This window comes from Choloepus didactylus, chromosome 10 (genome assembly GCF_015220235.1).
Source record: "Choloepus didactylus isolate mChoDid1 chromosome 10, mChoDid1.pri, whole genome shotgun sequence".
NCBI classification, from domain to species: Eukaryota; Metazoa; Chordata; class Mammalia; order Pilosa; family Megalonychidae; genus Choloepus; species Choloepus didactylus.
The window spans coordinates 125,236,697-125,263,030 of NC_051316.1; positions in this window are offsets into that span (position 1 = coordinate 125,236,697).

Sequence of the window (26,334 nt, forward strand, 5' to 3'; positions counted from 1 at the left end):
AGATCAGTGGTTGCCTCTCGGGTAGTGTGGGCTGGGAACGAATGGGAAAGAATGTGAGGAAACTTTCTGAGATGATGGTAATGTTCTATAACTGGATCCAGGTTGGATTACCCTGGCATGTATGTCAAATTATCAACTATTACACTGAAACTTTAGCATTTCACTGTATATAAATTTTTCCCATTTTTTTTTTATTACACAAGTGTGGGTTTACAGAACAATCATGCATAAAATCTAAGATTCCCGCATACCACCCTATTATTAACACCTTGCATTGGGGTGGAACATTTGTTACAAATGATCACTGTATATAACTTTTATCTAAAAAAACTGTAAACAAATATTAAACTCTGGTTAATGATGTGCAGGCTGATGTGTTTTCAGGTTAAGTGTTCTGATGTTTGCAAGTTATTTTGAAATGCATTAAAAGATAAAGATGGGTAGATGGTTAGACAGAGGGATGCATAGATAGATGTGTGATAAAGCAAAGATGGCAAAATTTAATTGTGAAATCCAGTTGGTAGGTGTATGGATATTCACTGTTGAATTCTTTCAACTTTTCTGTATGTTTATAATTTTCATAATAAAATATTTGAAAAAATAAATAGAAAAATGGATGAAAAGATATCAAATATGTTAGTGAGTTAGGGCTGATTGGGCATTACAGAATGTACTATATAGAGCTCCTTAAACTACCACCATAAACATGAATACATTACCGCCACATAATAAGTTCCAAATAGTGTACAGGCTTATGTTTTTTAGGGCTTCCTCAACCAGTGCTGATTTGAAATAGTGATAATGTCAGAAATATTTTTATCTTAAAAATACATATGTAAATACATTTGTTGGGGTTTGAATCATGTGTCCCATAAAGACATATTCAAGTCCTAATGCCGGGTCCTGTGGGTATGAACCCATTTGCAGGACTAGGAGGATTGCCTCCCCCACCCCTCTGAAGTAGGGGTGTGCTGCTTTTCAGCTGCCTGATCTGGCCATTGTGCAGTGGTGGACATTAGGGATGGTCATGATTGAGTACACTCACCCCAGTTTCTAGGACCTTTGAAGACGTCACTATTAGTTAAGATGAGGACTAATTTGTGAATAAGATCTTTGAAGATCCTATATAGAGGAGACCAAATTGAATCAGGGTGGGCCTTAGTTCATATGATTGGAGTCCTTACAAGCAAAGGAAACTTGGAAACAGTCAGTCAATAGAAGCCAGAGGTTAGAAGAAGACAGGAGTCAGCGAAAACCAGAGGACAAGATGCCAGAGAGATGGACATGTGATGCAGGACACTGGATGCACGGGCTCTGGGAGAAAGCAAACCCCACCAAGGCCTTAATGTTGGCCTCCAACATCAGCTCCAAAACTGTGAGCCATGAACCAATGAATTCCTGTTGTTTGAGCCAACCCATTGTGTGGTGTTTGTCTTAGCAGCCTGGAAATGAAGAGAACATTCATTCCAGCACCGAGCATGAGGGCAATATAGACTCTTCCCATGGCCCATCAGCAAGGGCAGCGGAGGAAACTCCATCGAAGCTCACCATCAGCCAGGATGGGGGAGACGGACTCACCAACCTGTTTGTTTGTTTCTATTGTGAATTCCCTTTTTGACATTGTTTCATTCTGGTAAACAGGGTTGGTCCACAGGGCTGGTAAAGCTTACTTGTGGGAGTACAGGAGGTGCCAGAGAAGTACTAGGCTGGATGTTTAAAATGTGCATGATCTGATTAAGGTAATAAGTGGCAAAATCTGGCAGTCCATTAAGGAATTGCAGAAGTCTTCTCAAGAGCTCAGGTTCTCCAGCCAGACTGCGTAGTTTCAGTCTTAGCCCAGATGCTTACTTGCTGTGTGTCCTTGAACAAGTTATGTAATCTCTCAGCCTCACTTTTCTCATCTATAAAGTGAGTGTGATTGTAGTACCTGCTTCCTAGAGTTATTCTGAGGATAAGATGAGTTAGTACACGTACAGCCCTTAGCACAGCTCCTGGCACTTGATGAGAGCTCAATAAATGTGAGGGCCATCATCATTGTCCTGAAGGGCGCCAGAGGCATCACTGCAGCCTGGGAGATGGAACCTGACAAATGTCCGAAGAGGTGTGCTAGGAAATCATAGCATGTCATAACCTCAGGGACCTTGAAGGGAACGAGATGGTAATTGCCCATTTATGGTATCGGGAATGCATCTCATGGGAACCCTGTTGTACTGTCCCTCTGCAGTGCCGGTGCAGTTCCTGCTACCTTTTCCAGGACTGCTCGGCATATACTAAACAGGGTTACTCTAATTCAGGGGCTGTGTCCCAATCCACTTCTGGATCCTTTCTCAGATCATGACTGCTGTAGCAAACACACATCTTTTTATTTTGGTCACCTCGGGTGACCATTAACAAAGTACCATAAACCTGGAGGCTTAAGATCACAGAAATGTGTTTTCTCATAATTTCGAGGTCAGAAGTCTGAAATCGAGGTGCTGACAGGGCCAGACTTCCTCTGAAGGATACAGGCAGGCTCCTTCTGGCCTCCTCCTTGGCTTTGGAAGCATCACCTCATCTCTGCTTCCATCTTCACATGGCTGTCTTCTCCCTGTGTGTCCTTTTCTTCTCCAAAAGGTCACTCTCATTGGATAAAGAGCCCACCTTCACCTAGGATGACCTCATCATGAGATCCTTAACTATATCATATCTGTAAAGACCCCAGTATCAAATAAGGTCAATTCACAGATATCGGGGCTTAGGACTTGGCATATCTATTTTGGGAGCACAATTCAACCCACTTCACCGAGCATCTGAATCCACTTGCAACGTTTGGGGAATCTTGTGCAAGAAGAAGCAGGCTCACCCCATTACAGAGGCCACAAAAGTCAAATACAGTCCATTCTTGTTCTTCACATGTTATGTTTTCTAAGCTCACTGCAAACACTGAATTAGTGAATTTGGAACCACTGCTCTTAGGGGATATGCAGGATTAGGTTTCTGGGGGCCTCTGATGACAACATTTTCATCAACTGATAAATACCTAACCTTGCTTTATGTGTGTTTCTGTTTAAAGACACCTTATTTAATATATATCCTTGATTAGTTAACACTGAATTTCTGGCCCACAGCTTTATAACTCACGCCTGAATGAAGCTAATCCAACACACGTATTTTCTCCATAAGGCTCACCAGTCTTCTTGCTCTCAGGAATAGTAGACAGCACTTCGGCACTGTGTTCAAAAGCCATTTTAAACAGCAAAATCACCAAAAAAGAAAAAAAAAAGCACAAAAATACAAAAATCATGGAACTGAGTATACTACACTTGTTTACAGAGTGAGAACTGAAACAAGAAGGCACAGCACCACCTTGTCCAACCTCAGCTGAGAATGTGGTGTTGGGTGACTCGAGTTTTTCACTGCTATGCACGTATCAGTGAATGACTACGAAAGTGCCCCCAGTATTGATTTTCGGGTTACAATTAAATTTTAGTGAGTAGGCAAATTCACAAAAACAGAAACCTGTGAGCAGTGAGAATTGACTGTATTTGTTCTCCCTGGCAGCTTGAGTTTGGGCTTGCTGACCTCAGCCCCAGATTCTCCTACCCAAGAACTGGAATCCACAGTGAGCTACCTAAAGAAGTATGGGTGGTTGAGAGTTTCTTTTGTGGTCTTGGTGGTGGCAGTGGCATTCAGCATCTGGTAGGCGCTGTGACAGCAGTTTCACCCGAGTCCCCCAAGCTGGAAGTGGTGGCCGTGCCAGCTGTGGTTCCAGATTCAGGGGTGACGGCCACAGCACCTAACCAGGCTATTCCTGATGTGTGGCCTTGATAGTGATCCTGCTTATCGATATTTTCCTGATTTCTGCTTATATTTTGTGCCTGGTTCTTCAGGCTTTGTGTTGATTCTGTGAATTATTCAGTAGTTTTCTATGAATTCATTTACTCCCAAGAATTAGCCAGGGTTGGTCTCTGTGGTTTGCAACCAGGAGCCCTCCCTGATGCCCTGATTTTCTGTGATTAGTGATTCTGTTCTACACTTACTACTAAACTGGCCATTTCTTTACATCAGAGTAAATGTATTCATTGTAGAAAAGTCTGGCCTTTGTGTGTTGCAATCCTTTAAAACTCAGTTTTTAAAAGTACAACAGGCTTTTTGCATCCAGACACAATCAATTGTGCTTCCTGCCAGGAACTTGTATTGCTACAATGTGTATTATATTTATTCAATTAAATTCAATTTACCAAATACTTATTGAGCATTATTTACCTTGTGCTTGGCCATGGTTTGAGACAAAATTAAGTAAAACATAGTCTCTCCCACACATAGTTAGAATTATAGCTATTTAAAAATTTTTTATATCAGGGGGAGATGTAAGCAAACCAATTCAGCCACACACACCCCCAAAAAGCCAAAGAACTCTATTAATAGGTATGAGTGAAGATGGGGGAGAGAATGTGACATGGTAGTAAAATGTGGACATGCAATTTTGACCAGCCCTGGTTCCGAATGAGGCCCTTATTTACTGGGTGAAATGTGACAGATTACTTATGTTATTTGAACTTTGGTCTCTTTATTTGTAAAGTGGGGATAATAATACTTAACCTCCTCCGGTTATTTTGAGATTTAAATGAGATTGTGGGTATAAAGCAATGAGCATAGGGCTCAGTTCCTATTGAAGTGCTTGTTAAATTGTAGCTACAGTCTCACAATGGGATAGACTACCCAAAGGGAATGTGTAAGTCCTGGGATAAATACAATTGTCAAGAGCATAAACTATGCCTCAGTAGTCTGTTCGTTCCGTAATCTCCACGACCATTTCTGGCCCTCTCTTTTGACCTTTCCCAGTTCTATTATATTATTCTTAACTTCAGTTGTCAGCAGTGTATGTTTTATACAGCAGGGATAAAACAGTTTTAAATAGAAGATGACACTACTCTTTGGCTTTTTTCAATATTTCACTTAAGGTTGTTTTAGTAACATTTTAAGTGAATTTTTGGCTGCAACCTCATGTCGAACCAGTGTCTTCAGGGGTTATCTATATTCTTTCCCTGGGTTGGACTACTGTCATGATATGGGCTTGCGAATATTTTCTCCCAATTGAGTAAATGTGTATTTTACCTACATCAAAACCTCTTTGCTCCCTTCCTTTTGGGTATTTACCAGTACTTGGTATAGTCGGCTTGACTTGTGTGTTTCAAAAGACATTTATGATGCATGTCTCCCCCTAGCAATTTTTTTCCATAAAGACCAAGAAAAATGATTAATTTACTCAATTTGCTATCTGATCTTTTTCCTGAGTGCACTACTTTCGATCCTGATCATTAAATCATTATTCAGATTCTTCAGCCCACTTTGTTTTTTTTTTTTAATGTGTTATAAAAATTATTTTATTGCCTTTGGAGTCCTTTTCAAACTATTTCCCAAATGATATTTGGTCTAGTTTTTATTTTATAGAGAATGTGCTCTTTTTTATGAGCTTCTTTGTTTTCCTAATATGGAATAATTTTCTATTTTTAAAAACTGACTTTTTTTTTTAAACCCCTGCAGTTGTTGCTTTTGGCCATTAATTAGACATGTGGGGTTTTTGTTGTTGTTTATTTTTGTAAGAGTTTTTAAATTTTTAAAGTATTCTTTAGTACTTCCTTCCAAATCTTACATATAACTTTATTCTGGGCTTCTGATGGAGTGTTTGAAAATAGTCTCCAAGCTTCTATTTTATTTTCACTTTTCATTCACTTCCCTGCCTACCCCAATATTTGGATTTTCTTATGTTGAAATCAGTGGAAAAGACACCAACTGGGGGATTGCAGACTGAAGGTCTAGTGCCAGGATTGCTACAAACTCACCTTGTGACCTTGGAAAAATTGTTTGACTACTTTGCTTCTAATTTCTTCATCTGTGAAATTAGGGGAGTTTATTCATTTATTCAGTAAGCAATACTGGGCACATATTATATGCTAGACACTGTTCCAGGTGCTGGAAAATCTGCATTGAGCAAGAGAGTTGAGATGTTCCTCATGGAACATATCTTCTAGTGTTGTTGAATTATATAAACTCCAAGGCTTTCCCTTTGACTTAAAATAAATACCTTGCAGTTTGTCCTAAAGAGTGTCCTGTGGAAACCATGAGATGCTCTATCCAGGAAGAACTCAGGTCAAAAGCTGTATACTATATCCCCCTCTTAAAGTGAGTTTTAAAACACTTTGGAGATACACTTCAGATCTCTGCTTTTTTGAAGACCAGAAAAAAAAAAAAAAAAAAAAAAAGGATTACTGGAGTAATTACACTAACCTTTATTTAAATGTGGGAGTCAGTATTAGTGAAAGAGGAAGTAGGTCGATCCAGAAAGTTTTCTTGGTTGCTGCCAATGTGACAAATAATTACCAAGTTATTAGATTTATTCAGTAATAAGAATATAAAGCTCTTTACTTGGAATCAGTAATAATTTATAGAGAATGAATAATAAAAAAAATGTGAATCTTGTTATTTGGCTGACAAGACAGAAGGTGACATATACTTTGGAGGAATGATGGACTGGTAAACTTTTAAACTTACCCACCAATGGGTTATTAGGGTGATAGAGACTATCACCATAAGAGTCCTTAAAAGTATATTTGAGCCAAATCTTCTCTCTCTTTCCTTTCATATTCCATTTATTTTTAAGTGGGCTATTTGTGGGCATGGTATATGCCAGGTAGTAAGAAAAGGTTGGAATTATGTTGAGGTAATTTTGGAACTATTATCTAAATGGAGCCAACTGAAAGGATTGTTTATAACATATAATGGCTGTCAGGAAAAATAAAATAGAATGAAGTATGTCGGCAAACTGACAAAAAAATAACTGATGAGCTGGTGGAAAATCCAGAAAACATCTTGCATGAAAATCAACTCTTAACAGGGTTTTGTTTGACGTTACGGGAAGAAATTCAATAGTAAATGTTAGTTTTTGTTTGTTTCTCAAATACTTTTCCAGGATAATAATTCTTGTTTCTTGTTTCAACTTTCAATTACCCCACTTGTAATATTTTTCATATTAAATTTTCATAACATCATAGCTCTACTTTAATTGTGTCTACTTAGATTAAGCCTTAAAAATTCAGGAACAATATCCACAGTTACCAAAAGCAAGTAGGGTCCCATATTCCAAAAATTTCCAACATTCTCCAGGATCTTTTTCCCTCAGGTCATTTCTTATCTTTTCTTTACATTTTTTGTTACTTTGACCCCTCCAGATCAAGCCTGTTACTAGTTTTTCTCTGGAATTTTTTTCTTAAATGCTGTGCTGCTTTACATTCATCTAGATTTGAAATAATGAAAACTTTAATCATAAAATAATTCATAACGAGTTCTAATATCTCTTTTTCTCCCTTGAGTTTCAGAGTTCTTTTCCGGTACATTCATGTCTCTGATTTTAACCAGCTCTTTCATTTTCACTAGCTCTTACTATTAGATTTCCTGATTTCGTTTCCCTTTCTTTTCAAATAGAAATTTCCTTTAAACCTTTTTTTTTTTTTTGGTCACAGATACCAGATTTTGGTTTATTACCTTTGTTTTTCTCTCTCTCTCCACCGTAACCCCCCTCTCTAGCCCAATTCTCTTTCATTTCCTTCCCATTCCACCTTCTTGAAAGACATCTTTCTCAGGTGACTTTTCTGCTGTTCTTTTTCCTCTTTCCATCTACAAATGTTAGTTATACCCAAAGATTTATTCAGCTTGTCCTCATCTTGCCATTTTTGACTGATGTCACGCACATTTACAATCCCAAATACAATCTACGAGTGGGTAATTCCCTGGTCTATTTCTCCTTCCCAAGCTTCTCTTTTGGGGTCCGTTTCCTAATCTTCAGCAGTCTAAGACGTCTCCACTCTGAGTGCCTCACAGATACCTTATATTTGATTGTCCAAAATGGAAAATATCATCCAACTTTCTGCTTTACTGGTTTTCCCCTGTTGATGCTATCGTTCATTCTATCATTCACCCCAATGTTTAAACCAGAAACTCCATAATTTGGTTCAGTGGTCAACACATGGCCTTCACTCAGTGATTTGGGACCTGCTACTCTAACTGTAGTTTCTATCCTGCCTACAGCCTCCCTTTTTCTCAAATCCATATGCATTTCATCACCAACTCTGCTTATTCTTTTTCTCAAGTTTTTTTTGAATTTGTCCCTTTTCTTCACTGCTCTCTGCTTCTCCCTAACTTATGGCCCTCAAAAATTCTTGATGAGATCACTCTGCTAATGTCCTAATTTAAAAAATTGTTAGCTTCACATGAATGCAGAAAATTATAAAAAGGAAAACAAGAACACAGATATAGCTTTAATCCCATAACTTGGATAATCCCCTGCTGTAAAAAATAGTTGCTTATGAACCTAAGTTAAATGATATAGTACAGTAAAACACAAAAAGTAAAAAGGCTCTCTCACTACTTACCAATAATTCCACCCTCTAAAGGAAAACACTCCCAGAAGTGTGATGCATAGCTTATAGCTTGTCTGTATATATTTATAAATGTTTCTCCATTTAACAAAAAGGAATCATACATGATAGACACTATTGTGTGCCTTGCTTTTTAAATATAATACTCTGTTTTCTAGTTTTTAACAAGAAACACACATAGATCTGTTCCACTTTTTAAATAGCTGCATAGTATTTCTTTATATGGATGTAAAAACTGTCTTTAACTCATCCTCTATTAGTGTACTTTTAGGATGTCTTTAGTTTTTAGCTACAGAATAGATTCTTAGCTGATTTTCTTACCTGTAGCCTCACTTTCTCTCCCGTCCTCTGCATTGTGGCCAAACGAATATCTTCTCTCTGCTTAAAACCCACCTGGGCTTCTCATTGCTTTTGTGATAAAGGTCAAACTCTTAACATGGCATGCAAGTTCCTTTGTGATCTGGTCTCTGTAACCTTTCCACTGTCAGCATTCCCACCTTGAATTCCATGCTCCAGATTTTACAAACCTCTTTATAGGTGCCATACTCTTTGGCCCCTGGATGTTTGCACATGCCACTCTCTTTTCATGGAATTACCCCAACCCCATCTCCAAATCTAGCCAACTCCCTTTGACCTTCAGCTCTCAATTTCAACATCATTTTCTCTAGAAAGCCATTCTGGACCATCCTTCCCCACTGGGATAGGTGCCCCTTCAATGATTCCATATGGCACCCAATTCTTGCCCCATTCATGCTGTTATCCCACCGTATTGTACATATTATGTGAGTGATTGTCTTCATCACTAACCTGAAAGATCCTGGGCCTAATACAGTTCACAGGCAGGCACTGAGAACATATTTGTTGAATAAATGAAATGATTCTTCTTACTCTATTTTCAGATATTATAGTTGAATTAACTCAAATTCTTGGTTACTAGTGATGGAAATAATTCACACTCTTAGACACAAATGGCTTATGTCACCGAACTGCAGAAATGTAGGAATTCAGAGTGTTTCATGATTCACCAGAACCAGAGAATTGGATACAACCATGATACTCATTCATCTCCATTTTTTTATGTATGTTGGTTCCATTCTCCCAGATCACCTTTCTCCAGGTATATGAGATCTATGGTCATATGCAGCTCTTGACCGTCATCTTCTGAAGAATTACCCCTTTTCCTTAGTTCCAATTCAGAGCTCCTAGGGAAGGACTTAAACTGCCTGTCTAGAATCATGTGCCCTCTCCAGTGACTAGGAGAACAGGGTACTATTCTTGTAAATTCTACTGCTCCCAATTTTGCTATTTATTTGTTGCATTTGTCAAATTTGGAAAAATTGTAGTCATGACATCTACAAATACTTTTTCTAGCACTTTTTCTCTTTCTTTTTCTTTCGGACTTCCATTACCCCTGTGTTTGTATGCTTGATGTTGTCCCACAGGTTTGTATGACTCTGTTAATATTTTTCAACCTTTTATTTCTCTATGTTCTTCAGATTGGATAATTTCTGACAATCTGCCTTTAGTTTCACTGATTCTTCTGCCATTTAGAATCTGCTGGTGAGTTCCTCTAGTGAATTTTTCATTTCAGTTACTTTACTCTTCAATGCCAGAATTTCAATTTGGCACTTTCCTGTTAATTTCTGTATCTTTGTTGAGAATCTCTATTTGTTGATTAATTATTGTCGTAATTTCCTTTAATGCCTTAAATGTGATTTCCTTTCATTCTTTGTACATGTTATTACCTGCTTTTAAGTCTTTGTTAAATCTAACATCTGGAGACACTCAAGAGATTGTTTCTATTGACTCCTTCTTTCCTAAGTATGGTCATAATTTTTTGCTTCTTTTCATTTCTCATATTTTCTTTTGTTGTTACTGTTGAAAAGTAGATATTTTAGATACTATATTGTAGCAACTCTGAATTCTGATGTATTTCCCTTAAGGTTGTTGTTATTGCTGAGGTTTGTGTGTGTGTGTGTGTGTGTGTTTGTTTAGTAAATGGCCTGTGAACACTGTCTCCCCTACAGTATGCAAGTGGGCAATTTAAGATTATATATGTATTTCTTGGTTTTTTTAAATGTTTAATTCTGGCTTCCTAGTAGTGAATCCACTGCTCAGGCCTTTGCATAATCCCCTCCCTGTAGGGGTGGGCAGGACCTATGACTTGCGTTTAACCAACGTAAAATGGCAAAGGTGATGGGATTTCTTCCCTGTGATGAGGTGCCATTATATATGACTGCATCTTGGCAGACTGGAGTTAGAGACTCTCCTCGCAGGCTTGAGGAGGCAAAGCACCATGCTGGACACACCCATGTGGCAAAGAAGTACAGGCAGCCTGTGGGATCTGAGTCACTTCCAGCCAACAGCCAGCAAGAAGCAAGGCCCTCAGTCACATGTCAGGAGGAAATGAATTCTACCAGTGCTCTAAGTGGGCCTGGAGTGGATTCTTCCCCCATCAAGCCTGCAGATGGGAATGGAGCTCAGCTGGCATCTTGATTGCAGCCTTGTGACCCTGAGCAGAGGACCCAGTTCTGCTGTGACCAGATTTCTGACCCAGGGAAACTATGAGATAATACATATGAGTTGTTTTAAGCTGTTAAGTTTGCGGTTGTTACACAGCAATAAAAAATTAATTCAGGCCCTCTCCAGTCTCCACTGTGCACGTGCACAGACTCGGCTTGCTCCAACCACTGCTGCAACCCTAGTCTAGTAGAGCCATTGGCCCTTCCGTGCTTGTGTGCCTTGGAGAAGTCAATCCCTCTGACAATGCTGCTGGCGTGGGCATCACCCACTGACTCTCCTAATCGAGTGAGCCGCCCTAGACCATGGCAGAGAAGCTGACAGTCCTCACTGTTGGCCACACCTTGCAGAACGCTCATGTGAACTGAGCGGGGAGGAGGATGGGAGTAGCGCCAAGCAAAAATGCCACGTGTTTCCACTGTACTTACCTGAAGTTCAGCTATTTTTCAAGCATAAATGCTTCTCAGATTTTTGAATGCCGTTGGTCAATTTCCAGAGTGTTGAAATGGTTATTTTTGTCAATTTTGCCCAGCTTTACAGTTGCATTTTGGGGAGAGAGTTTGCTGATCTCCTCACTTAGTTATGCTGGAAGTCCCAATATTCCATAGAATTGTTCTTGTTGTGTTAACATATAAACAACATAAAACTTCCCATTTTGGTCACTTTGTGCTACCATCACCACCTTCCATTGCAAGACTTTTTCAACAACCCAAACAGAAACTCTGTACCCATTAAGCATTAACTCCCCATTGCCCCCACTGGCTCCTGGTAACCTTAAAGATAATAATAATAATTATATACATATATATATAAAATATTAATAATAAAATTTATGAAATAACCACAAAAGCAGATAGAAAATAGGCCAAAAGGAAAAATGAAGATAAAGAGCTATTAAGATGTCAGAGGAGGGAAAGATTGTTTCCAAATTGGAGGAAAGGGGAAATATTTGGCATAAGATTTGTACTGGCCCTAAAAGATAGGGCATGCAGGAAAGTTGGGGAGCACTTTCTGGGAGGAAGGAATAGTAGCACGATATAATAGGAAGTTTGTTGGCTCGGAGTAGGTGAACTTTGGTTCAATTTTCTTTAATTTCTTTAATTCCTGGTTTTATCTGTAAAAATTGGAATAATAACATCAAAACCTTGTTGCAGATTTGTCGTGGGGATTTAAATGATATAACTAAGTGAAAATGCCTCCATTTTAGAGATGAAAAAACTGATACTCAGTGAGTTTGAATAACTTGCTTAAGGTCAGACAGCTAGTAAATAGCAGAACCAGGCTTAATGTTTCAGCAAACTCCCTAGCCTGGCCTCTGTATTTCATATATATGTATAGATATCAATAATAATTGATGTGAGGAGTAAATGAATTAGTTCATGTAAAATGCTTATAAAATGTGTGGCAGGAAATTTGTACACAATATGTTAACTACTATTGTTATTCTTCATAGGCTCTGAGGAGCCAGTGGAAGTTTTCGAGTGGAGAGAGTGATTCAATCTATGCTTTAAAAAAATCAATCTGTCAGTGGTATGTAAGTAAGAGCTGGATGGTGGAGGGTTGGAGAGGGACCAGAAGTGGGAAAGATGTGTTAGGGGTTAGTAAACACTCCAGATAAAAGACACTGAGAGCCCGAGGAAGGATGAGGCAGGGGAGGGGCCAATCGTGTAGACTAGAGCTGGGCTTCTCAGACTTGAATGAATGGCCATATGAATCACGAGAGGATCTTGTAAAATGCAGATTCTGATTCAGTAGGTCTGGGATGGGGTCCCAGGTGCTGTATTTATAAACCAATCCCAGGGGGAACCAACACTGCTGATCCAGAGACCACACTGAGTAGCAAACGTTTGGAGGGTAGGATTGATAGGATTTGTCAATTGATTGGTCTCTGGGAGGAGAAGAAAGAGAGATGTGGGTTTTGAATAGAAGGAGCTGAATTAGGAAGGAAAATGTCAAGTTCAGATTCACATGCTGAGCGTGATTCCCTGGAATTGGAGTTGCAGAAGGTAGACTGGTGTAATGACAAAAGAATAGATTTATTATCAGAAGATCTGGATTAAGCCCTGGCTGCAACTTTGGCCTTAGCTGTTCTGAGCTTCTTAGCTTTGGACCTTAGCTGTTCTGAACTGGAGACCACAGTGAAGGCAATTTCAAAGGATTGTTGTATATATTAATTTAGATGCATTATTGTGAAAATCTATGACACAGTGGCCAGCACATAGGTGACACTTAATGGGTAAAAATTGAATTTATAGATTGAATTAAAAAATTTTAGATAGAATTTGTTAATAGAATTTATAGATTGTGTATCCAGCTCCCAGCAAAGCTGATCTGGGCTTTAGCATAAAATTTTTCCTATGGGTGCAGACTGATACTTCAAATTGTGCAGTAATTTGACAGACTTCTGAACTGTACGTTTTCTAAGTATTCATTAGCTGACATAATTTTAGGGGACTTGGATGCCAGGACTGGCAGCGGTTCCACCAGAGTTACGTCTATCAGAAACTTGAGATTGTCGGATTCTTCCTTTTAAGGCACTTCTCCAGGAATAACTGTCTGAATCAAAAAGGAAACTATCTGGTCAACCTCATCTATAATCATAGTCCAATAATGGTAAATAGCAGGCTGAGGGATACATCTGTGGACTTTCACTTACATTTCCAGCCAAAGGCAGTGTTACTGATAATTGAAGAATTAGCTCTTCAGAGCTTATCTGCATTCTTGACTTGGATGTTTTAGACTGGCTGAAAGTAAATATTTTCCCTTTAAACTTAATCTGAACTTTCAAAGTTGTCCTTGCATCTGTCCCTACACATAACTCAATCATGAGATTTTAGTGATAAAATCAAACAGAACTGAAAAGAGTTTAAGGCACATATTTTATTCTGAAAGGATTCTTGAATAACCATTTGTAATATTAACTGTTGTGGTTATATTACCACATTGCTGATCAATTCAAGAACAACCTCTTTTATCTCTTCATAAGGAGATGCAAAATAATAATAATAAAAATAATTCCAGACCAAATTATCAAGACATCTCAAACATAACTGAGATCAAGTCATCCAAAGACTCTATAAGTTACAATTCTTAAAAAAACAACTTACCCTTTCTGAAAATTAGGTTATATTTAAAAATTCTAGAATATTTTGGGCTTGACTGCAGAGAACCCAATAGTGCAGACTTGGGGACTTTGTCTTCCTTGGTATTACTTCTGTATGAGGAAATTCAGAATCATCTGTGTGGATTGATAACATCTCAATTTTTGCTCTAACTTTCTGCATTTTTTTGTCTGCTGTGTTCTCCATAGCTCCATTATGTTCTCCTTTATTTTCATCATTTCATCATTATTTTCATCAATTCTAAAAAAAATCCAATCTTTCAAGGCTGAAAAGAGCTCCAGAAGAAAATCTCTGCTGCCAGAATTATTTTGATCTTGCTTGAGTAGTTGGCTGAAGTCTGTGCCAACCTATTTATCTTAATTAACTCCACAGGTATGGTTCTTTCAAGACGAACTCTGAGTGTAGTTGACTCTAGATTCGAAAAAGGGAAACACTCCATCTCCTGAAATTACAGAACAATTAAGGCTCTCAGAGACCCCTTCAAAATAACACCAAATTTCTTCTTAAATTAAACGGCTGGGTCTCAGTCTAACAGCTTGCATAGGAGTGAACCAGCTTTAGGTGTAAACTATTCCCTACTGATAGTTGCTATTAAAATATTGGTGAATTAGTGGATTCTATTATCTATTTTATCTCCTCTAGGGAATGGCTGAGATGTTTGTGAGACTTTGATCTGAACACATTTTTTTCCCATGAACCTCCTCTTTCTGAATTCAGTACGTGTCTTAGTTTCCTTGGGCAGAGAAAACAAAGTACCAGGAACCGGCTGGCTTAAAAACACAGAAATTTATTGTCTCATGGTTCTGGAGGCCAGACTTCCGAAATCGAGGCCATGCCCCATGGGGAACCTATAGGGCCACTCCTTCCTTGCCTCTTGCAGCTTCAAGTATTTGGGGCCATCCTTGGAGTTCTGGCCTGTAGAAGCGCCATCCAACTTGTGCGTCCTCCGCCTTCACACGGCCTTCCTCCTGGCATCGCTCTAGCTCTCCTTTCCTCATAGGGACACCAGTCATATTGGATTAAGGGCCTGCCCTACTCCATATGACCTCATTTTAATTTTACTAATTCCAATTGCAATGACCCTATTTCCAAATAAGGTCCCTTTAGGAGGTACTGGGTGTTAGGACTTTGTGCCGCTTTGAATGTATTATGTTCCCCAAAATGCCATTATCTTTGATGTAATCTTGTGTGGGCAGAGGTATCAGTGTTGATTAGATTGTGATTCTTTGAGTGTTTCCATGGAGATGCGCCCCACCCAACTGTGCGTGATGACTTTGATTGGATAATTTCCATGGAGGTGTTACCCCACCCATTCAGGGTGGGTCTAAATTAAATCACTGGAGCCATATAAATGAGCTGACACACAGAGGGAACTCAGTGCAGCTGAGAGTGATATTTTGAAGAGGAGCTACAGCCAAGAAGGACACTTCGAAGAATGCACAGAAGCTGAGAGAGTAGCTGCAGATGAGAGACAGTCTGAAGATGGCTGTTGAAAGCAGACTTTTGCTTCAGAGAAGCTAAAAGAGGACAAATACTCCAAGAGCAACTAAGAGTGACATTTTTGAGAAGCTGAAGCCTAGAGAGGAACGTCCTCGGAGAAAGCCATTTTGAAACCAGAACTTGGAGCAGACACCAGCCACGTGCCTTCCCAGCTAACAGAGGTTTTCTGGATGCCATCAGCCGTCTTCCAGTGCAGGTACACAATTGTTGATGCATTGCCTTGGACACTTTATGGCCTTAAGACTGTAACTGTGTAACCAAATAAAACCCCTTTTATAAAAGCCAGCCCATTTCTGGTGTTTTGCATTCCAGCAGCCTTAGCAAACTAGAACAGACTTGAATATATCTTTTGTGCAGGACACAATTCAACCCATGGCAGCACCTCTAACCATCATCCATCCAGTAAACCGAGAGAGAAATCTGGAATCCTCCCTGCCCTCCCCACATCCATTCATTTTCCAAGACCTGCTGACTTCCACATCTTAAAGGCATGCTGACTCAGTCTCCCCACTCCCCGCACGCCCATCTCCACCATCCTTCTGGCACTACTTTTGTCCAGGACTCCTTTATGTTTCTTTCTGAGCTTTTGTAACAGTGTCCTAAGAGCTTTCTCCACCTCCAGTTGTGGCCTCCTCTGATTTACCCTTCAGAGTGCCTTCAGTGTGATACACTGAAAATCCAAATTTGGCCATGTAATTTCCTTTCAGTGGTTCCTTCACTTCCAGTAAAATGTCCAAGCTCCTCGGCCTGGAATCCAAGCCCCTGCAGTGGGTCTCCTGCCCGCTGCTCACTTAGGCATCCTTAGGCTCACCGTGGTGTCCTGGTCACCGGGGACCGGCTAATTCTTTGCAGTGGGGAGCTTCCTGTGCACTGTGGGATGTTTAACAGCACATCCCTGCCTCTACCCTCTAGATGCCAGTGGCACTCTCTTTCCCCCATCATGACAAACAAAAATGTCTCCAGTCACCACAAATGTCTTCTGGGCAGTGAAAATCACCCCGGTTGAGAACCACTGGGCTTGCTACAGGAATACCCAACTCTTAAGCCATCCTCAGCACACACCACGCCAGGCAGTAACTCCATTCCTTTGCTTTTGTTGTCATCTCTTCCTCAAACACCACTCTTCTCCTGTGCAAGGTAGGGGGAGAGAAAAAGATTCTGTCCTGCCCCCTCCCTTCTTCCTTTCCCTAAGGGGGCGGGACTAGTGAGCTGATTGGTCAGGTTCAAGGACCCTGATTGGGCCAGGTTTAGTAGTGGGTGGGCCCACCTCTCTTTACATTTCTTAAATTATCCAATTAATACATGAGCCCATGCACTATTGGTTGACTGGTGTCCTGCAGAAATTTATGTTGGAAGTCATAACTCCCAGGACCTGTGGTATGAACTTATTTGGAAATAAGATGGTTGCAGATGAACTTAGTTAAGATGCGGTCATTCAGGAGCGGGGAGTCCTTTAACCAGTATAAATAGTGTACTTATAAAAAGGGAATTTGGACACAGACCCAGAGACAGACAAAGGGGAGACTGCCGTGTGATGATGGCGGGCAAACCACCGGAAGCTACGAAGAGAACGGAGGGATTCTCCCCTACATATTTCTGACTTCTGGCTTCCAAACTGTGAGACAACAGATTTACTTTATTTTAAACCATCAGTTTGTGGTTCTTTGTAACAGCAGCCCTAGAAAACTAAGATACCATGCTTGTATAAATTCAAACAATATAGAACATAGAATTAAAATTTAAAACTCTCTAGGGTCAAAGCATTATAATGTTAAAAAAAAAGATTTGATACATACTCCCCCAACCTTATCACCAACAAACATCCTCCCCCTTTGTGGCCTTGTCCCCTTGGGGTTCCAGTATATGTATAGAAGGTTGCAGCCAGGTTGGCTCCCCCAAACCTGGGAAGCTATTAATTGAATCTGTGATGCTTACCAGGATTATTGGTGCAGATCAGTCACCTTTCGGGTCTACCTAGCCAAAGAAAGACATTTCAGCAAAGTTTATATCAGCTGGATCCTTTTTCCATGTTACCATCCCTTCTCTATATCTTCACAGTTCTTTTCCCTTCCCACCCCATAAAAATCCACAGCCCATAATAATCAGAGGTATCATGAAGAGAGACTTTTGACATTTTGTCATGTCGATGTTACCAAATGTCTCTTCTTAGATGAGCCCCTGAGATTCAGCTTCACAAGGTCAAAGATGCATCCTGGGATATGCATTTTTTTCCAGCTTCCAAATCTTATGGGCAATCTAGTGTGGAATCCATGGACCAAAGAGCTACACATTAAAATGTAAGAAGATGCATCCAGGTAACCAACACTTTGACAGCCAAGTTTGCCACTTCACATTCATACGGATTCAGCATCCTGTATCCCCACTTTGAAAATTCCAAGTTACATAAACCCTTTATAGCAGATGGAGGAAAAGATGTCTCTCTATGCCTATGTCTTAAATACTAAACAGGACTTCAAAACAAACTAAGTAAGGAGGAAATATCTGCAAGGGCACTTTCTCAAGATAATAAAGGCATGCCTGATGGTGGAGAAATGCAACAATTTTTATAAAGATTTCCAGCTAGGGGAACAAAGGGTGAGAGAAGTACTTTCCAACATAAGTTTAATTCTAGAGACCCTGTCCTTTAAATGGCAAATTTAAAAACAGCCCTTTCCTCAACTCTGTTGATTATTATTATTTTTAAAGAATATTCTTTATTCTTCCTCACCATTTAGGATCCCAGGGGAGGTCACTAAGGATGGTGGTTGGTGGGGCTTTCCTAGTAAGAGAAATGAAGATGATGGAGTAAACTGGAAAAATGCTTTAAAATATTTAATCAAGACAAACTTGACTACAAAATTGTATCTGTGTTCTGATTACAACTATAAAAATTCTCCTTGCATATGGACAGGCACTGAAAGGGAGCAAGAAAAAAAATGTAAACAGTTTGGTTTGTTGGATGGCAGAATTTCGGGTGGATTTTTCTTTCTTCTATTTTGAATTTTGTCAAAGTTTTGTAATGTTTGGTAATAAACAATACCATAAAAGAAGCAGCTGAACCTGCTGACTAATTATTGTTAGAAACAGCAGCTTAGCGTCAACTCTACAGAGCTAAAATTGTTGCTTTTGGCAGATGCATTCTAGTATTTAAGTTGATAATATCAGATGACCTTAACCAGGAAGTCAGCTCCTCTGGTCTAATGGACCAGTTTTTCTTCCCGTCCAGCAAACTCATTCTGACTGGCATATCAAGTATTGGACCATAATGAGGGTGTTTTGCTTTGCTGTATTTATTTATTTTTTAAAATATAGTCGAAATGATTGATTGGTCACACCTATCCAAGAAAGGGATGGGACCAAATTATTTTCTGCAACATAGTGGAAAACTCAGCGTCCTCAAAAGAGTGTGTGTTCAAGTGTGCAAGTGGATTCAAACTCCCTTGCAAGGAAAATATTGGTGTTACCGGCAGAGCCCCTGGAGCTTATCTTTGTGCAGAAATGGAATGGCAAGAGTACAAGTCAGGTTCTTAGAATGTGATAACAGAATGTCAGCCTCACTTCCTGCACATCTGGCATTTAAAGCATATGGATAATCAACAACATAGACGACTGGCACATCAGGTGGTTGTCAGAGAAGTGGCTTCTAACTAACTATGCACTTGCCAAAAGCTCACCTGAGACACAGAATGTTGGAGGGAGACAATTTAGCAGACAGGCAGTCTCTCCATTCGTCTTCTAGAAACACTTATCTCTGCTCCTGTTATTTGTTACAGTATCAGGAAGCAAAATATCTGGATCTGATTACCTCTGTTCCTGAAAGAAACGCTCTCACTGTGTTAGAAATTTAACGTTATGCTCTGAGCCTTTTTGAGAATCAATGTAAGAATTGTCCACTGGAACAATGTTTTTGCATCTTTTGCAAATATCATTGCTGAGGATGTTTTCCCTCCTGCAACCTAAAACCTATTGTTTAAGAAATTGCATGATGAATTCCTTCTGGATTTAGGTCATTAGCTTTACTTAGCTTGAAATACAGGTTAGAAACTGTGTTTCGCTTTGTGTCTTAGCCTCTGGGAAACTCATGTTTCACTATCCCTAGTACCTTCTGCTGGAGAGGAATTGAAGTACTCAGCGGAGTTGGGTGTAAGAAGGAAGGATACATTTGTCCCATTCAGTTGCTGAGCCTGTTATAACTCTTCCAAGTTCAATGATTTCATTAGAATTATTTTTCTCCAAGAATTTGTTGTTCCTGAAGTGCTACATTTTCATAAAGGAAGAAATGCATTTCATGTTCCATAAATATCGAAATTAATTACTCATCGTTATAACTATTCATTAAAATTCAAAATTAGATAAGAATGTTCTTCATAGACTTTTTTTTTAAGTCTTGAAAGTGATCCATTTCATTACAGCATCTTCAGCTCTACTATTTAAGGAAACCATGACATAAGGTTCATGATTAAATTAAGCCAGTACCTTTGCCTGAATCCTAAGAAGAAATTAGTAAAAGGTGGTGCATAAAACAGACTATGGTGGTTTGTTAGATGGAAGGAAAAGTTTAAGCAGTTGAGTAGGGACACATCTTATTCACTTGTGTTCATTCATTCTTTCAGTTTTTCAGTATGAATCTAATATGTTCCAGGAACTGTTTTAGGTGCTGAGAATGCATCAGTAAGTGTAACAGACAGAACTCCCTGTCTTTACTAAATTTGCATTCTAGTGGGAGGAGACATTCAATAAACAAATTAAAAAAAACAAAACTGAAATGCATGGTGAGAGAGTTGGTGTGAGGAGATAGGGTGCCCTGGGCATGGGGGTGGGGTAAATAGTGTGATCAGATGGCATCTGAGCCGAGATCAGGAGAGAGCTATATGGGTCTCCCCAGGAACAGTTTCCATGCAGAGGGAGTGGCATGTGCAAAAACTCTGAAGCAGGTGTGTGCTTGGCATGTTTGAGGAGAGCAAGGAAGCAGATGTGGCTGGAGCAGACTATGGGAGAGCAACAGTGGCAGGTCAAGCCATAGAGAGAACCAGATCATGCAGGCTGTTGTAAAGTGCTTAGAAAATGAGATGGGGAATAACTAGAGAATTTTGAGCAGAGCTGTAACATGATCTCACCTATGTTTTAAAAGCAATCCTAGGGCTGTTTTGCAGAGAATAGATTGTGGCGGCGGTGGTGGGGGTAGGCAGAAGTCTAGCTGGGAGGTGACTTTAATCCAGGCAGGAGATGATGATGGTTTGGATGTGGGTGATAGAAGTGAAGGTGAGGAGAAGTGGCCAGATCCTGGATGTGTTTTGAAGGTAGAGTCAATATGATTGCCGACAGGATAGGAGTTAAAAGAAAGAGAGGTTTTGGTATGAGTAAGTGCTTCAAGTAATGCAAAGGATGGAGTTGCCATTTACCAAATGCTGAAGACGGTAGGAGGAAAACTGCAGGAGGTAGATCAGAAGTCTGGTTTTGGACAGATTAGGTTGGAGGTGGGTATTTGATATCCATGTGGTGATATCCAGTAGGCAGTTAGATAATGTAAACATTAACTCAAAATTAATATTTTTGGTACTGTATTTTAAGAGGAACACTGACAAATTAACTACATTCCAAAGAGGATGGATGACTGACATGGCAAGGGCAGGAAACTATGTTGGATAAGCAACAGCTGAAGGAATTGGAGGTGGAGATGTTTAGCAAGAAGCAGCAAAATCTAGGGTAGATGACTCTCTTTTGATGCTGGAAGGTCAATCAGATTGAAAAGACTGTGCAAGTGAATTTCACTTTATATTCATCTGTGATGGATAGAAGTTACAGGAATCCAAGTTTCAGGTCAGTATATAAAAGAATACACACATGTATTTTTTACAAGTAGAATTTTCATACTCTTTTACAGCAGGGCAGATTCTCTTAAAAAGTACCAGATTCTCTGTGCTGAAAGTATTTGGAGAGTAGCTGAGGATACGGTAGGGAGGTTTGATGGAAGGTTGGACTCGGTGGACCCTAAGGTTCATGTGTCAGCTTGGCTAGATTATGGTGTCCAGTTGTTTGATCAAGCAAGCACTGGCCTGATTGTTACTGGGAGGCTATTCATGGACTTAAATCATCAGTAAATTGAATGCATCTATGACAGTTTACAACTACAGTTGACTAAGGAGACTGCCTTCAGTGACAAGAGAAGTCTCAGCAAATCAGCTGAATCCCTTAAAGAGAGAACTGATGATTTCAGCAGTCAGAAAGAAGAATTTATATTTCTACTTCAGCCAGTCAGCTTCTCCTGGGGAATTCATTGAAAACCTTCATCAGTTTCCAGCTTGTGGCTACCCTATGGAATTCAGACTTGCCCATCCCCATGGTTGTGTGAGCCAATTCTTATAACACTCATAATATTTACATTATAAATATGCATGTGTATATATCCTGTCAGTTCTTTTTTCCTTGGAGAACCCTGACTAATACAAGTTCATTCCTTTTTGTTTCTGTGTATATTTCCTGGACTATAGTGCTCCATGTACCAACACACCATCAGAATATTCTTTCATGTATGGTGTTTAAAGATTTAATGAGTCTATGACTCCCTCCTAAATTAGACTGAAACCCCTTGAGGATGGGGACATGTTTTATCTTCTTTGTATTCCCTGAAGCACTTGGCACAAGTTTTCGTGTATAACAGGTACTCAGAAAAGTACTTGTTGGTTGAATAATTTTACTTTTGAGGCATCTTTTTCAAACACGTGAACTCTCCTGGGATGGGAAACACAGACCCAGCCTAACAGCTTAGTGTGGTTAAGTTAACAGGACCAGTTTCATCTTCAAAACTCGAAGGATCTGGAGTGGGGGAGGAGGAGAAGAAAATTTACCTACATCGTACCTTTGCCTTGGCTGATTCTACTTGTGTATAAAGTCTACTGAAATGTCAAATATTGTGGTATTGGAGTGTTAAGAATATATCTTAGAGTACTGTCATGGCTTGAGCTATGTAACCCAAATTTAGACATGTTCTTGGTCTTAATCCACATTCCTGTGGGTGTGAATCCATTGAAAATAGGATCTCTTGAAAATGTTATTTTTAGTTAAGGTGTGACCCAGCAGAATGAGGTTAGGTTTTAATTCATATTACTGGAAGCTTTAAAAGCAGAAGTTGAGTAATAGTGAGAGAAAGCCATTGGAGAAGCAAGAAGCTGGAAGCCAATGGAACCCGAAAGAGAAGAGAAATGCCACCATGCGCATTGCCCTGTGATGGAAAAGCTAAGCACCCAGGATTGCCGACAGCCAGCCGCAGAAAGCCACAGTCCTTGTGGAGAAAGCATCGCCTTGCGGACACCTCAATTCTGGACCTCTCCTAGGCCTCAAAAACCGTGAGCCAGTAAGTTCCTATTGTTAAGCCAACCCAGCTGGGAAACTAAGACAAGGACTAAGTGTCTGAATTATATACTAGCAGCTTCAAAGAATTAAACGACATACACAAATAGTTACTTCACAAGCTTTTAGAGAGTATTTCCAATAGTGAGAGAATATCATTAATTCATGGCTAGAATACCTATAAACCTCACAGAAAACTAATAGCAGAGGTTTGGTGAGTTCTTTCTCACAGAAAGTGTTAAGGTAGAGAATAAATAACTAGTCTCCATCCATTCCTCCATCCATCCACCTACCCATCCACCCACCCACCCATCCATCCATCCACCCATCCACCCACCCATCCACCCACCCATCCAACACTTATTGAATACATACTATGGACTGAACACTGTGAGAGGTTCAATGAAGGACTTTGAACTTGAGGAGGAGCAATTGTCTAACACAGTACACAGTGCTAAATGCTGTATAATGGAAAAATGAAGTTCCATGAGATCAGAGAGGAGGGAACAGCTAACTTCCTGCTTCCTGGGGCAGGTGCCATTTGAACTGTCAGAGCTTTTTTGTGAGACCCAAGACAGGTTATTTCTCACTGCTGTTTCCTCATAGCACTTGCTACTTGTTTCTAAATACAGTAGTACCTTGTTTTTGCAAATATCTACTTACTCTCTGCTCTCTCTGCTTGATCGAGACTCTACAAGGGCAGAGACTGTCTTGTACATCTCAATCTGTACACAGTGTCCAACACAGGTCAATAGACGCTTGTTAATGGACTCAAAGTGAACGTGTCCTGAAGATTAAGTCAAAATTCGCTGGGCCTAGGAGGAGGGGGAAAAGCATTCAAGACAGAGGGGCACGCTTGTGAGAAGTTGTGGAGGCATATAAGGGTGCAGTGTGTTAGGAAAATGGTGGGTGGGCTCGGGAGACAGACATGGAGGGAGCTTTCAGGGGAGAGATGGGAGATGACTCAGGAACAAAGCAGGACTTTTTGTTGGGTCGATTGGAAACAGCCTTATGAAATTAGAATGCAAAAGCACTTTAAAAACTACCAACCAGTATGTGCTGCAGTGTCCCTAGCCCCTACCCCATCCTCAGGACTCTGGCCTCCCTCCTACTCTGTGTCCCTGGCCTCACTCCATCCTTTTCTCCATCTGAGTCTCACTCTCCCTTTAGCCTCACTCATCCCATTTGTGGTTATGTTTCTTTCGAGGGTGTTCTGGTTAGCTAATGCTGCCATTATGCAAAATCCCAGAAACAGATTGGATTTTATAAAAGGGGTTTATTTTGTTACAAACTTACAGTCTGAAGGCCATAAAGCATCCAAGATAAGGTGTCAACAATAGGTACCTTCACTGGAGAAAGGCCATTGGTGTCCGGAAAACCTCTGTTAGCTGGGAAGGCACATGGCTGGTGTCTGCTTGCTCCCAGGTTGCATTTCAAAAGGGCATTCTCCAAATTGTCAGCATCAGCTTTCAACGACCATCTTCAAAATGCTCTCTCTGCTGCAGCTCTGAGGTTCATCTGTTTGTGAGTTCTTTTATAAGACTTCAGTGAGCTAATGAAGACCCAGACTGAATGGGTGGGGCCACACCTCCATGGTAACATTCAATCAGAGGTCACACCCTAACCAAAGGTGTCACTCACAGTTGGGTGGGTCATATCTCCATGGGGACAACCTAATCCCACTATCCCATGAGATTGGATTAAAAAGATCATGGCTTTTTCTTGGGGGACATAATATATCCAAACTGGCACAGAGGGTTTGCAAAACAACTCTGAGATTTTGTTGTAAGTTTTAACTACATTCTATTTATATCTTTCTTCTTTCATAGACAGAGTAATATTTCTTGTTCTTTATTGAAATGCTCTCATTTATTTGATCTACTTTCTAAATTATTCCATGAGAAGTGGGTTTGACTTCTTTCAGTCATTCACTGCTCCTAGGGACTGGCTTCACCATGAGTCACTCAATTTCCCCAACTAGAAATCTGAACTATATCCTAATGCCAGCTTTCTCCCATAGCTCACTTCTGACTAGTTACCAAGTCTTCCTAGTGTATGGTCTAAACGAATCTTGACTTTATTCTCTTCTCTTTATTTGCACAGCCATTACCTGCTTTCAGGTCATCTTTATCTCTCTTAGGATTATCGCAACAGCCTCTACTTTTCTTCTCTCTCTCCCTCTATAAATACACACACATATACACATACATATGCATAGACGTATGTGATGGTTGCATTCATGTGTCATCTTGGCCAGATGATGGTGCCCAGTTGTTTGGTCAAGCAAGCACTGGCCTGTTACTGCGAGTACATTTCGTGAACTTTAATCATCAATATGTTAATTGCATCTATGGTTGATTACCTCTACAATCAACTAAGGATGTGTGTCTTCAGCAATGAGAGACATTTCATCCAATCAGCTGAAGGCTTTAAAAGGAGAAGTGATGACTTCAGCAGTCAGAAGAGAGAATTTCCATCTCTACTTCAGCCAGCCAGCTTCTCCTGAGAGTTCATTGGAAACCTTCATAGGAATTGCCAGCTTGCAGCCTGCCCTACGCAATTTGGACTCATGCATCCCTACATTTGCGTGAGACACTTTTATAAAATCTTGTAATATTTACAGATATTTCCTCTTGGTTCTGTTTCCCTAGAGAACCATGACTAATACAGCATATATATCAATCAGCATATTTATTAATATATTCATGTATCTATATTTATATCTATATATATATATATCCATTATATATATTGATCGCCATCCAGCAACCACAGTGATTTTCTTAAATACTATAATTCCTCGAATTTTAGTGACTTATCTCCATTGCTCTTAGGGTAAAGCTAAAAGTCTGTCCTGTGGATTTATTTATTTATTCTGCCCTCACACTCTCCACTTCATCAGGCTCCCGGGCCTTACTGCAATCTCTTTTGCATCTGGGTCTCTGCCCCAGTTCCTTCCTTGACTTACAGTGCCGTTTCCAGGATAAGTCCACCCCAGGAATCGCCTCCACCAGGAAGACTCTTCTGCCTCTCCCCCTCTCAGTAAGGCTGGACTAGCTATCCCTTTCTTGTGCTTCTGGAACCCGCTGTACTAAGACCAAAGAAGTCTTATTTACAATTTCATTCCTGGAGCCTAGCACAGTTTGGGTGTTCAATATGTTGTTTTTGAACAAATGAATGAACAGAAAGGACAAATGTATGGAGTCCTGGAGGAGGTGACAGTTGGGGTGGTGGCCTGTGCGAGGGACTAACTCAAGACCACGGCAGATGTGAAGAGGAGATCCCATCCCGCCACTGAACTTCGCCTCCAGCCCAAGTAGAACGAGGCCTACACCCATCCCGCCATTTTCCCACCCATCTCCTGCTCACTCTCCCCTCCCCTCACTCTGAACTTGGAAATAAATTCGTATGTTTAGGTCACCTCA